Raw genomic sequence first — 13,896 nt, 5'->3', positions numbered from 1 at the left:
TAATATAAAACCAATTGATAATATATCAGATCTGTAATTGTGTGTTAGTAATATTTATAAAACTTTGTTACTATAAAATCAGTATGTGTCGTGACTAATCTAACAATATATGGAGTATTTACATAATATAGGATAGGTTCAACTGTATCTGATCATCAGATTTAATTCGAGTTTAAGTCATGCTAAATCATTGTATTATTCATACAAGTCAAATATATAGAATGGGTTACTTTCGAGTTGGGTCATGTGAGTTAGACATAGGTTTCCAAATACAAACAACTCAAAAACAACATAGGTCAAATAAAATTTATCAAGCTAAATAGGTGCAACAAACAACCTGGTGGGACTAGTTTTAAGAACAAACTTTTTAATTATTAAATACGGAGTGTATTGAAATTAAATAATCTTTCCAAAAAAAAATAAAAATGATTACTCATCCTATGCATTTAATATCCCAAGTGGATTTAAAGATTATGGTTGACGGTTTCCTAAAAAAATTAAAAAAAGTTTAAATAAAACAAAACTATTTATGAATTGTTTTTGACTTTAATGTTAGATTTCAAATATTGTTCTTTTCTTATTTTATGTGACCGTCTTCATATGAGACTATCATATTGAAACGAAGGGAGTAGCAATTTAAAAAGTTATTACTGGCAAACTCAAAAAATTTCTAATTTTGGCAAGAGTATGTAGAGACATGGGTTTCCCTTCCATTCCAATCCATATTTTACGTATTTATTAATGTTTGACGTGTCTACTCAAATTAATAGTGTGTACCCTACTCAACTAAACTACTTAGTTGAGATTTGAAAATTTGAAAATTGTTTAATTTGGAATGGAAAGATTTCTGCATACTTTAATTGTGGTCTTAGTACTCGTATCAATAATCAACTTTCATAATGCCTTCCTGTTTAGTTACTGAAAAATAGTTCCCATGACAAGAAATCCGCTGTTTTGTGTTAAATGTATTTAATTTTCTTGAAATTTGATTTGCTACATGATTGATGTATGTTCGATCAGAAATGAATAAATTCGGCTTAAAAAATTGAACAAACTATCTAGGGTCAAATTCTTAATTTCGATTTATAAGTCTCAAAAAGAAAAGGAAAGACCCTCGTTTGCATAGCAAAAGAAGAAGAAGAGAAAAAAAAAAAAAAATTGTATAAGTGTTGTTGATGCTGGTCATAAGGAAAATTCCTAATAGAACAAAGGTGACATACAATATTTGTCGGCAAAAGGGGCAAAATAAAAATTATTGCGTAGTACGTACATGTAACATATGATGCATAATATATTGACGTATAAAAGAGTATATATATTGAGAAAGTAAATGAAATATCAAAAAAATTATTTAACTATTGCTGGAATGTGATTGTTAACAAGATAGTAATCCCAATTAATACAATCGGGATCAAAGCTGAAAACTTTCTCATCCATTCCTTCTTTGCTCATTCTAATTGCTCATCTCCTTAGCTTCTCGGTATTCTCATATTTATGGGTTATACTCTCCTCTTCCTTGCTTATTAATAATAATAATGGGTCTTTCTCAAACACATACACCAAAAATATTTCACTAACCCATTTGATAGCATTTTCATTGTATAATTAACCAGTTGTACCTTAATTTTTATCATAGAGTACAATAAAGTTTTTTTTCTTTTTTCTTTTTTTTTTTTAAAGTCAACGTGCTTATAATATATAGTAGTAATATAATCTATGACTGTAATGAAGATGGCCACGCATATACATATATAATTCATAAATAACTAAATTCATTACTTCGTATATTGTTAGGGCATCACTTTAGCTTAATTTCAGTTTAGTTTAGTTTAGTTTAGCTTCAATCTGTTCACTTCAATTCAGCTCCTAATTTCCTCTCATAAAATATTCATTTCAGTTCAGTTCACTTCAGTTCAGCTCCAATCAGTTCAGTTCAGTTCAGCTCAGTAAATGTGAACAGACCCTTATTGATTCTAGTCATCATAAGCAATGTCTTAATCAGGCAAATGTATGTATTTCGGCAAAAGAGACATATATAGTGAAAACTAATAATATTACATGTGAAGTATCTTCGACATATATATTGATTTTAATACTGTCCCTTGAACATGTTACCCTAATGAGTAATGATAAAACATCAACTAAACACACAAGGGAGAGTAATAAGGTAAGGAAATGAAATATCAAAACAAGTATTTGACTGTTGCTGGAATGTGATTGTTAAAAAGATAGTCATCCCAATTAATACAATTGGGATCAAAGTTGAAAACTTTCTCATCCATTCCTTCTTTGCTCATTGCTCTCCTTAGCTTCTCGGTATTCTCGTCATCAAAACTGCAATCGTATTAGAATAATTAATTATTACGGAGTACTTTTTTTTTATAAACCAAGATTAGGTTATTATCTGCATCTCAAGTATACGGGTATATAATTATATTCGAAGTATGTGGTACCCTTGTACTTACATGCCATCAAAGAGCAAAAAATGCCGATATACCATCGTCATTTTAGCTGATACTTTAATCTGCAGCTCAAGTTTATCTTGATTACCCTTGAATTTATGGCATGATGCTCCATCTACTAATTTTAACACCTGTGATAAATTAACAAAAGTAGATTTGTATCAATGTTTGAAACCAATTGTAATCCCACATGTGAGTATCTCACATTGAAGAAAGAGGAGGATGTTACGTTGCAATTATGTGTGAGTTGTTGTCCCAGGTCACATGGAAAAATTAAACAAAGAACCACGCTAGTTTTTAACCTAAGTGAGCTACTCCTCTTGTTGTCATATGATTTTGGGATGAAACTTCATTTGAACTTAAGTATGGGCTTTTCTCTCCCTACTAGTGTAATGTAGATGGGCCAAATAATAACTTTGGTTGAATTGTACCATATAAGGGTATAACCCCTACCCAAAAAAAAAAGTCACTTTAATTAATACAGTACGGAGTATTACATAGCATGTGTCCACAGTTATTGAAATAAATATTTGCAACAGGGAGGAATTAAGTGAGGAAGAACGTAACAGACCATTAATTTAAGGATGTCCCGCACCAAAAGCATTGGAAAATGGAGTCGACCTTTCACCAAAAGATCTTTCTTAATATTCACAGGCATTCCTTGAGCATCAATCCATGGGTTTTTGTTAAAAGAATCGATAATTGTTTTCAACCAACTTATGTAGAGCTAACGGATTTCTCATAGATGAACCCACATGATATATTGTTAAACATGGTTTATTTGCATTTGCCGCCATTCCCATGACTATTGAATTTACCACCATATCAACTGGAATCTGCAATCATCCAATATCCATTAGATAAATTGGTTAAATAGAGCGGATCATCAATGGTTCGACCTGAAAAGATTATGGGTTTGGGTAACACATACAAAATTGTGTTTTTGGCCAATTTTAGGCCTTAAAAATCTAAGTCATCCGTTCAAATGTGAAAGGTTTGGCTTGATTTGGAGGGATTAGGCATGAATTTTTCGAGTAATTATGCTTGGCATTTGATAAGTCTAAAATTATATGGTACTTCGTACAAGTAAGTTTATGGTTTATCTAGATCTAGAAACACTATAGCAATACTTTCTTTGTTTTTTTTGAGCTGTACATTTATACTCCTTATATACCATCACAAAAATATGGATCAAATATATTGGAATTACTCGTAGGCCATAATGAATTTCCACTTACCATATCGATGATAGCGTTACCATTAAAGATGGGCACGGGCCGTGCCGGCACGCGGGCGGCACGGGCCCGGCACGACTCCGGCACGGCCCGGCACGGGCACGGTGGCCGGCACGGCACGGCACGGCGGCACGCCGGCGTGCCGTGGGCCGTGCCGTGAACAACTTTTTTGGGACCGGCACGGGCACGGCCCGTGGCACGGCGGACGGCACGGTGGCCGGCACGTGGGCCGGCACGCCGGCACGACCCGCCGGCACGGCACGTGGCACGGCCCGGCACGGCCAGGCACGGCTAGGCACGGCCCGGCACGGCCAGGCACGTAGTATTTTTTTTTTATTATATGCATTTTTGTTTTTAATTCGTTTTTTTTAACATTTATTTTTTTTTTTTAAGAAAAAAAAAAAAAAAAAAAAAAAAAAAATTAAAAACGGCACGGTTTGGCCCGCGGCCCGGCACGGCACGGCCCGCTAGGCACGTGGGCCGTGCCGTGCCGTGGGCTGGGGTGTGCCAATCCCAGGCACGGCACGGCACGGCACGGCACGGCACGGGCACCACCCCGGCACGGCCAGGCACGGCCCGCGGCGGCACGGGCACGGCCCGTGCCCATCTTTAGTTACCATCACCTTGTGTAGTATGAACAAGTCCTTTGCCATACATAATTGAAAGCATGCCTATGCTTCTGTCAAACAACAAGAACATAAAGCAAAGAGAACAAAATTTTTAGTTACTAAATAAAAAAAAACATTGTTGGATTTATCTTAAATTCTTAATGTATATGATCGAAATATCAAGTTTTTATTAAAAAATGCAGTATTATTTTATATAATATATAAAATAATAATAAAAAAAAGAATAGTAAAAAAAATTGAATAAAAAAAGTCAAGTGTATCAATTATTGAGACGGAGGGACTATAAAAATGCCTTACCCTGCACCTTCAATCCAACTAGGAAATGGCTCTTTGTAAGTACTGCAAATCATTGTAGGTCGAACAATAACTATTGGTAAATTTTCTTTGTGCTCCCATATAAGCATTTCTCCCATTGCTTTTGTAAACGCGTAGGTATTGACCCATCCGTATTTATTCGCCCTACACGTATAAAAAGCACATATTACCCTGTCACAACGACATAACGCAAAACTTACCAATGGTTACAGAACACTATTTTTTCCCTAAGGAATGAATTTGTTTAAGAATCGCAAAACTAACCTTTTTTGGCCTAAACTTTTCATGGTATCTCGGATTTTTTTTGAGGAAGCTCCCTTGCTAGTGAGATCATTCAAAGTTTTATCAACTAACTTCTTTTCTGCATCAATGTCTAACCCAACTATTCCACTTATTGTTTTACATAGGGTTTCAGGTATAAGCCCTGTCGTCTTTTGTCTACAAACAAAAGCTGATGAAACAAAAACTTTATCATTTTTACTATTCTTGTACTTGTGCTAGCTTCTTTCACCACCAAGAAAGCATGCAATTATTATGCCAGTATAAAGTATAAAACATCAGTAAGATTTTGCTTAGTTAGAGAATTGAGGTCAGGCTGGTCGGTTTTATACTACCCCGTTTCACATTATGTGAATTTTGTATTAGAATTTTAATAATACTAATGTATTACTTCGTATATAGTTAAGGGGTAGCTATCATTTTTACACAATTAAACATATCAAATTAAACAAGTTATTACAGAAGTTACTACGTAAGGAGTACTCCGTACTTTGGAAAAAAAAAAAGTGATTTGAAATTATAATTACTAGTTGATACGTGAAGAAAAATCTGCAGCTTTGGGCACTTCTTGGCGTATTGCAAGACATTTTTAGCCCCAAGGGTGTTGATTTCCAATGACAGATTATACCTGCGTAATTAATCTTATTATCATTGATGTTAAATATGTAACAATAATATATAAACAAAGTATATATTATACAACTACATTAGGTTCGTTATACTGGCATGTATGAGATTAAATTTCATCTATATCATTCACTAGGTCAGATGGTCTCTTTCTCTACATCAAAAATGTAATGTTCAAGAGTATATGACTATGAGTAGGTACCTCTCTTGGAACTTAGTCACAGAAGCTGAATGAATGATACCGTCAATTTCCTTGTATAAGTCACTGCCATCTTTAAATCCCAGATTGATCAATGATGTATCTCCGTCAATTGGTGCAACTTTTTCAGATATGAAGGAGTCAAACTTGGCTCCTTGTTTTTCTCTTAGCACTTGAAATAACTCATTCGCTATGATCTATAATTTCAAATGAGTAAAATTTTGTGAGAACTACATACGTACCCGTTACAAAGACCCATAAGGGACTATGTCTATGTGCAATGACACGCGCATGGAACCATGGGTGTATGGTTCCTGTGCGTGCCAAAACCATACCCGGGAGCATCATATTGGGTGTTCCCAGATGTACTAACGACCTTTATTTATTTAATACCATGGGTGTATGGTTCCTGTGCAGGCCCGTATTTGGACCAGGGTAGCCGGGGCAGCTGCCCAGGGCCCCCAAATTGTAAGCCCAAAATATGTACAACAGTAAAGTTTTTTTTTTTTTTTTAAAAAAAAGCATTAATTAACATTTACCGAAATTTGCGCCCAAACTATTACTCTAATCCGTAGCATACTTCAACTTTTGTAAATAATTAATTCCATTAATCTTGGGAAGGAAATTTCTTCGAGATTTTGTTAATCAATTTCATTTAATCCCCTGCATTATTATCTTATTTTCCCTAATTACCATATATATCATGATATCATAATAAACGCTTTATTTTTTTACCTATGAGTATACCTCCTTCCATTATTCTTCACATCACAAGTTCTCATCATTTTCCCCTACTTCTTTAAGTCATTCATCACATCTATTCGAATTTTTTATTAGATGAAGATTTATAGAATAAAAATGATTGAACTAATTGAAATTTCTGATTTTTCTTCTTCACACATTGTTATTTGTTTTTTCACATATGTAGAATACTACAATGTACGAGTACAATTTATTTAATTGAATGTCAAAAGTTTTATTTTTTTGAATTTCTAATTTATGTAGTAAAAAATTATATAGCTATAAGCTATTGTTATTTGTGCTAATGACATTATTTATCTTACGAATTTGATATTTATCTTTTCCAATCAACAGTTACTTCCCGTCAAAAAAAAAAAAAAATCTTTGAATTGTTTATTTTTATTTTTTATAAATTGTTTGCTTAACAAATACGAGTATGAAGTACGAGTATAATAAAAGCATTCTGCAAATTTTATTTATTATTTATTTTTTTATTTTTTTTTTTTTTTTTTTTGTGCATACTAGAAGAGTTACCTTTTTTAAAAGAAAATATTTTAGTTAATTAGGGCCCAATTTTTAAGTTCGCCCATAGGCCACATAAATCTCAGAAACGGGCCTGTTCCTGTGCGTGCCAAAACCATACCCGGGAGCATCATATTGGGTGTTCCCAGATGCACTAACGACCTTTATTTAATAATTTTAAGTTTTAATACCAAATTATCATACCTGATCATTCAGCCTTTCAAGTGCTGACTTGTTATCTTTGCCTCTTATAAGAAGATATAATTTCTTCACATTTGGTTGAATTCGAAGTATCATCTCCACGAGCACTTCATCATATCAAAAGAGAATATTATAAAGTGTTTTATTAAAAATTACATAAAAATAGAGGAGAAGTGCGAAGAAATACAAAGCCAATAACTTAAATGATGACACCTTGAAATGCAGTGATCTACTTCAATAATGTTGTCTTCATTTGATTTTTACTACTGTAAAACTAAATTATTTTTAGTAAAATTATACTATTACTTTTACTAAAATAGTATTATTTTATTGAAATCAAATTATTTTTACTAAAATTACTTCCATGTGCTCTTTTCTAAAATTTGTACCCTGTATTATTCATTATCTTCCATTTTATCAATATTTTTTATTTATATATTGGGCAAATATATAATTACATGAGATCATACCACACTTGTGTCAATTTATGTTTCACAACAGCAAATTTTTATATTACTTTTACTTATTATAGTAAAATATATATATATATACAGCAATTTTTTGGTGCAGCATGTCACACTATGCGGCAGGGGTTACCCGAGTTTTTTTGTTAGAGGTTATCTGAGTTTTTCAGTTAGGGGTTACTTGAGTGTTGTAAGGTTTTGATGATTGTGAGCAAATGACGATTATCTAACTAATATGTGTATTGAGATGTGCATGAACAAGCCATGAAGCATGAAGATTGTAGAGTACAGATTAGATCATTATTGAAGATTACAAAGTAAGAATCATGCTTAAGTTCCTCAGGGGAACACAAAGAGAAGAGTTCCTCAAGGGAACACAAAGAGAAGAAGAGTTCCTCAAGGGAACACGAAGAGAAAATAAGTCTAAACGTTCAAACGTTCTTTTAGACTTTATGTGTAGCTTCTAAGAAGCACTAGAAGTCAGTTCTTTGAAAGGAACAAGCAACAGTTCCTTAATGGAACAAACAAAGAGAAGTTTCTTTGAAGGAACAAGAAGCTTTAGAGTAGAAGCTTCATCAGAGAAACATGAAGACGTCAGAAAAATAGGAGTATATTTTTCTAGGAATCATGTAAGTATGTTGGACAAGAGAAATTGTTTGGAACAAGCCTAAGGAACTAAATTGGAACTTTAGTCTAGAAGGAACTGAGTCTGACAACTTGGAAGGAACTAGGTGACAAGTCAGTTCCTTATGGGTTAGTTAAAGAAAAATAAGTAACGTTCTTTTTAATGAATGAGTTTATATTTAGTAATTTTTCTTTAAAAAGCTAAAGTTTTTAAATGTGATAAAATTAGTTTTCGAAAAAGATTTTATTTTGTTTTTGGAAAATAAATATCTTAAATATTATTTTACAAAAATATCTTTTTCATTAAATAAGATTTTAACTGCTTACTTTATCTTCTCTCTAAGAAATCAGTTTTCCTGATTTTACTCCACGTTCAACGTAGTGCATAAGACTTTGACTACCACGTTATCACGTTTCTCTACTGCCCAAGTAATTGGCAGTTACCTAAAAATAAGGGAACTGATTGTTAGTGGAGGATTTAGTGGGAGTAGTGGTCAAGTCTTATGCATGCTATAAAAGGAGAGTTAAGTTTTAGTTTCAATTGGTCTGGCTTATTTGAGTCATTCCATAATGGAGTTTATCCCAAGTGGTAGAGCAGTAGATCGAAAAGAAATATATTTTCTCTCCACGTTGGTAAGCCAGTTCCTCCAGGTTCCAAGTTCCTTACATATCTCAAAGTGTCCAACATATTAGTTTTATACATTATATCTTTTATATGTATTTGAGAGTTGTTTAAGGGTTTGAGTGAACTCTTGTATTGGGGTGAGAACTTGAGTGAGTTCGTTGTATGTAGAGAAAGCTTTGAGTGAAGCTTGAGAGAAAGAGAAAGAGTAAGGCTTTGAGTGAAGTCTTGAGTGAGAAGAGAGGTCTTTGAGGGAAGATTTCGAGCAGCAACTATTAGAGGGAATAGTTGTTAGGGATATGAGTTCGTTGAGGAACTCAGTAGAGGCTCTAGTTCCTCATAGGTTGTAACAGAGTCGTTGGCCTATTTTAGTGGAATGTTTTGAGTCAAAATCCCTTGGGGTCGAGGTTTTTCACTTCCTATTTGGCCTAGGAAGTTGTCCTCGTAAAATCTCTCTTGCACTATTTCTCTATTGCGTTAAGTTTCTTTTAATTCCGCGAAAAGTGACTAGCAAGCTCAATACTACAATTCACCCCCCCTCTTGTAGTATTTCATCTAAATAACATTGAGTTACTTTGTCAGGGGTTATTTGAGGGGTTTGCATAGGGGTTACTCGAGGGGTTCACTCGGTTAAGGGTTACTCAGTCAGGGGTTACTCGAGTTTCTCAATCAGGGGTTACTCGAGTTTCTCGGTTAGGCCGCATTCAAAAAATTATGACTCGAGTAACCCCGACAGCTCGAGTAACCTATGAGTGAAAAACTCGAATAACCCCTGACCGAGAAACTCAAGTAATCCCCGAAAAGTCAAGTATCCCCGAAAAGTCAAGTATCCCCTGACCGAGAAATTCAAGTAACCCCTGCCGCACTGTACAACAGGCTGCATATAAAAAGGTGGGATTTATAAATGTAAAGGGTTGAAATTATATATTCCTTGGCAATCCTGAAAGTCAAAATATTGCAACTAAAAAAACGGATGAAGTACATATTTTTATGGAATATCTTTTATATTTTTTGGTTAAAGATAATAATCTTTACTAATTAAAACTTTTTTTGGCCAACTTTACTTTACTAATTAAGCTGAAATTTTATTTTATCAAATTTAAATTAATTTTTTTGGAATATTATTGATAAGTGTTTTATTTGTCCACTTATCATGGCTTTTTTAAAACACAATTTTGTACTCTTTCCCCTACTCTAATCCCTTTTTCTAACTCCTCTTGTGCTAATTTGCATCTTTTGGCTTCCCCGTTTCTTTTTATGTGTGTGCTCGTGCTTGTAGGTACGATGAAAAATGGGCTAATAGCATAAGCATGAAGAAATACTCTTTGGAAGCAAAGGAAAGCAGGAGCGGGCGCTCCTGCCTGAACTGCCACATTCTGCCTCCCCTGCACTTTTAGGAGCGGGCGTGCACCTGTATAGGAGCGGGCGCTCCTCCCTGTTTCCCTACAAACTGCCTCAAACTGGTGCAAGAGGAGAGGGCATGCAGAGAGCCCAGGAGCGGGCGCTCCATACAGAGGAGCGGGCGCTCCTACTTACTGGAGCGGGCGCTCCTCCTGTTCTGAAGCCCGATTTTACGATGTAATTTTTGGGCATATTAATAGGACGCTTGGCTTCAGTTTTCCAGTCAGCTTCTTCCCCTTTTAGTTTTCTTAGGTCCTTAGTTTCTCTCAACCCTCATTAATTAGCTTAGATTTTCTCAAACTCAATCATTGTAATAGATTAATTGAAGATTGTTCTCTTGAATTCAACAATTTCTCAACTTTGAAGCATTTTAAGTAATCTCTTTCCTCTATCTCTTACTCTTTAATTTCAGTTTTTATTTACTTTGAATTGTTAATTTCTCTCTTGATCTTGCTTAATTGTTGTTGCATGTCCAATCTACCTTATTCCTACTACTCCTCTCAGCTTGTTAACTTAATGCTTGAATTGGAACTTGTTGTTTTGATGTCCCTCACCATGTTTAGTGAGTAGTTAATTAGCTAGGGGTTGGGTGAAGACCCAACTAAGCCATGGGTTGATTGATGTTTGTGCTTGTATGTTCATTTTGGGTTGATGATTGATTGTTAAAGAGTTGGTTAATTGCATGTGTAATTGGATGGCCACTTATTGCTCATGTATTCAGTTCTATGCTTGCATTGAGAGATGAAGTCTAGTTGTGAGCCTTTTCTTATATGGTTATGCTAAATTCCTCTTGATTATGGTTCCTTGTTTGAATGATGTAGTAGTCTTAGTTGCAACAATTAGGTGAGAAATCTCAATTGCTTGTGCTTTAATGCTTTCTTGGACCGATCGAAAGACAAACCCGAGTTAGTAGTCTACTTCTCATCGTTAAGACTTGGTTGGCCTATCTTGTTAGTTGAGTTTGGCTTAGGAATGCTTAGTGTTGTGGCTTCGAAAGAAGGCAACATTGAGTGCCCTCTCTATCACCCAAATTGTGTTCATGCTTGCCTAGTGTTTTGATCCATTGGTTTGGTTGGTGTCTATTCCCATTTCCCCCCTAGTGTTTGTCTCCATATAGTAGTTATTTAATCAAACCTCCAATTTGTGACCGAACTAGATTGCAACCGTTTCATACTCTCGGTGTACTCATACCCATTCCCTATGGATACGATCCTCTACTTGCCCTAGACTTGTCTTAGGTTAGTTTAGGTAGAAATAGTGTTTGGCTTGAGGGTGATTGTCCAACGACCGATTATTTCCCTCTACCAATTATATGTACAAATTTAAATAAGGATAATACTAATTTAACGAATTGAGCATCAATAATATATATCTTCAAATACGTGTGATAAACTTCTATTTAAAGTTAACACTTTGAATATAAAACTGCACATAATTGAGAAGAATCTAAATTTTTTTGATCCATAAGTATATTTTTTCTTATGTAAATCAATGAATAGTTATAGTTGCTCAAATAAACTTGTTAATGCTTGTGAACAACTCATTTAATTTATACTCCTCACTTAGCTTGTTAGTGCTTAATTATTCAAAAATTCACTAACATTTGAAAAATTATTTTGACATATTTGTATAACTTTTACATGAAATTAAAACTTCTTTAGAAAATTAAATAATCGTACACATAAAAATTTGGCCATAATAGTATTTCTTCTATATATGGAAAGAAAAAAACATGCATGAATTAAATTAGAATATTAGATACATAAAAACATTACAGATATAACGTTCTTTATTATGTATAGCTCATCAAGCTAAGGCTCTTTCATTTATAGTAGGCTCACTCAACTGCAATTCTGCAAACTAGACTCGAAATGCAAACGAATATATATATATATATATATATATATATATATATATATTTTTATATATATATTTATTTTGGTGAACAAATCTCAAACAAGCCAAACTCTGAACGAGCCAAATTCAAGCAAAAATTTAAAAGCTTGTTCAAGCTCAAACTAGCTTAGCTAGTTCAAACAGCAATGATAAATATATCAACAAAATGTTCGATTCGTTTGCTGTTAAATCAGCTCTGGTTAAAACTTGACAAAAATAATTTTGTTGCAGAGACGAAGCTAAGATTATCACGTACCCTTTGCCAAGAAGCCAGTGGCGCCGGTGATTATAAGAGTTTTGTTGCAAATAAACTCAATTCCATCTCCAACTTCCATCTGTAAATAATGGTATCAACTATCAAGGTGATAGTAGAAAAAATTTAAGAGAAAATATTAGACTATCGGTGGTGGCTCTCCAATGTACTGATGTAGTACACTAGTATTTATATCCACTTTGTATTAAGTAAACTAATTGCAAAATCAAAAGAGTATAAAAGAACAATACAAACATTTATTTTTTTAAAGAGCGGCATCCCCGATGTAGACATGTCCTGTTTAATCTCAATTCTTGCATACCATCCCAAAATGTTAACCAACTAAACTAATTGACGTCCACTAAAATAATGACTATTGTAATTATTTGCTTATTTAAATAAGTAATTAGATTACATCTTATTGTATACTAGGTTAGATCCCGTGCCATGCACGGTAATTTCAATATTTGTCATTAGTTTAATACAATTATTTTACTATAAAAAATAATATGAAATTGCAAAATAGGATGAAAGTTCTATAATAACAATTTTTTTAAATCTTTAAAGAAAACAGAGGAAGAAATGCATACACGACTAATAAAATTAACCATGGATTACATTATAAAGTTATAGATAATATTACATTATTGTATTATATGACTTTGTACCCGTCATAAAATAAATAAATATATAAATCTTTGTTGAATGTGTAAAAATGAATATACTTGCCAAATAGAAAAGAAATATTATTGTAAAGTAAGTATTAAATTAAATACTTCTCTAAGAAGCTTTGAAGAAAAAAAAAAACCTTTTGGAGGGAAAATTTTTAACCAGGTTATGACAAGTGTCATTTCTGGTTTCGCCTTTAGTATAGGTATATATTACATCCCTCAAAAACATCTTTTTATATGTATTATTTATCGTTAAATATCTTTAATTTCATAACATATGAGAATTAAATGACATCTCATTAATAATTTTAATCTTACACAATAGTGTACAATTAAGGATAGATGAAGAATTTCAACAAAATTGGATGTCTTATGAAACCCTAGGGAAACCTATCCATTTATCTAAACATGCACTAATCTGTCATTGATAACTCTAAAAGACACATAGATTGTCGATTTTATCATCATAAGACCACTTTTGTAGTCACCTAAAGTATATGACCTTACTATTCCAAATCTCTCACCCAGTCACCCTTTAACCTAACTCAATGGTTTTATGATGGCAAAACAGTCTTAAATAAAAAAAATGGTAAATAAAGGTTTGATTTGATTAAATTTGAAATCAAATTAAATCGTCAAATTAGAAAAATTGACATCAGATATAGGTCAATTAGACGTTGCATTAATTTATCTGCGCAGCTTAACATTTGATGTACTAGAAGGTACTCCAATTACGCAATACAATTAATTTTCCT

At 33.4% G+C, this 13,896-nt stretch overlaps 1 pseudogene; it reads right to left on the bottom strand.

The window, feature by feature from the left end:
* Nucleotides 1–2,183: 2,183 nt before the first annotated feature.
* LOC145571464 (fatty acyl-CoA reductase 3-like) lies at nucleotides 2,184–12,552 on the bottom strand (annotated as a pseudogene).
* Between the last annotated feature and the right edge of the window lie 1,344 nt (nucleotides 12,553–13,896).

The sequence above is a fragment of the Chenopodium album genome, chromosome 12 (genome assembly GCF_948465745.1).
Source record: "Chenopodium album chromosome 12, dcCheAlbu1.1, whole genome shotgun sequence".
NCBI classification, from domain to species: domain Eukaryota; kingdom Viridiplantae; phylum Streptophyta; class Magnoliopsida; order Caryophyllales; family Amaranthaceae; genus Chenopodium; species Chenopodium album.
The sequence above is the reverse complement of the archived record's forward strand: the minus strand, read 5'-3'. Positions and strand labels throughout refer to the sequence as shown.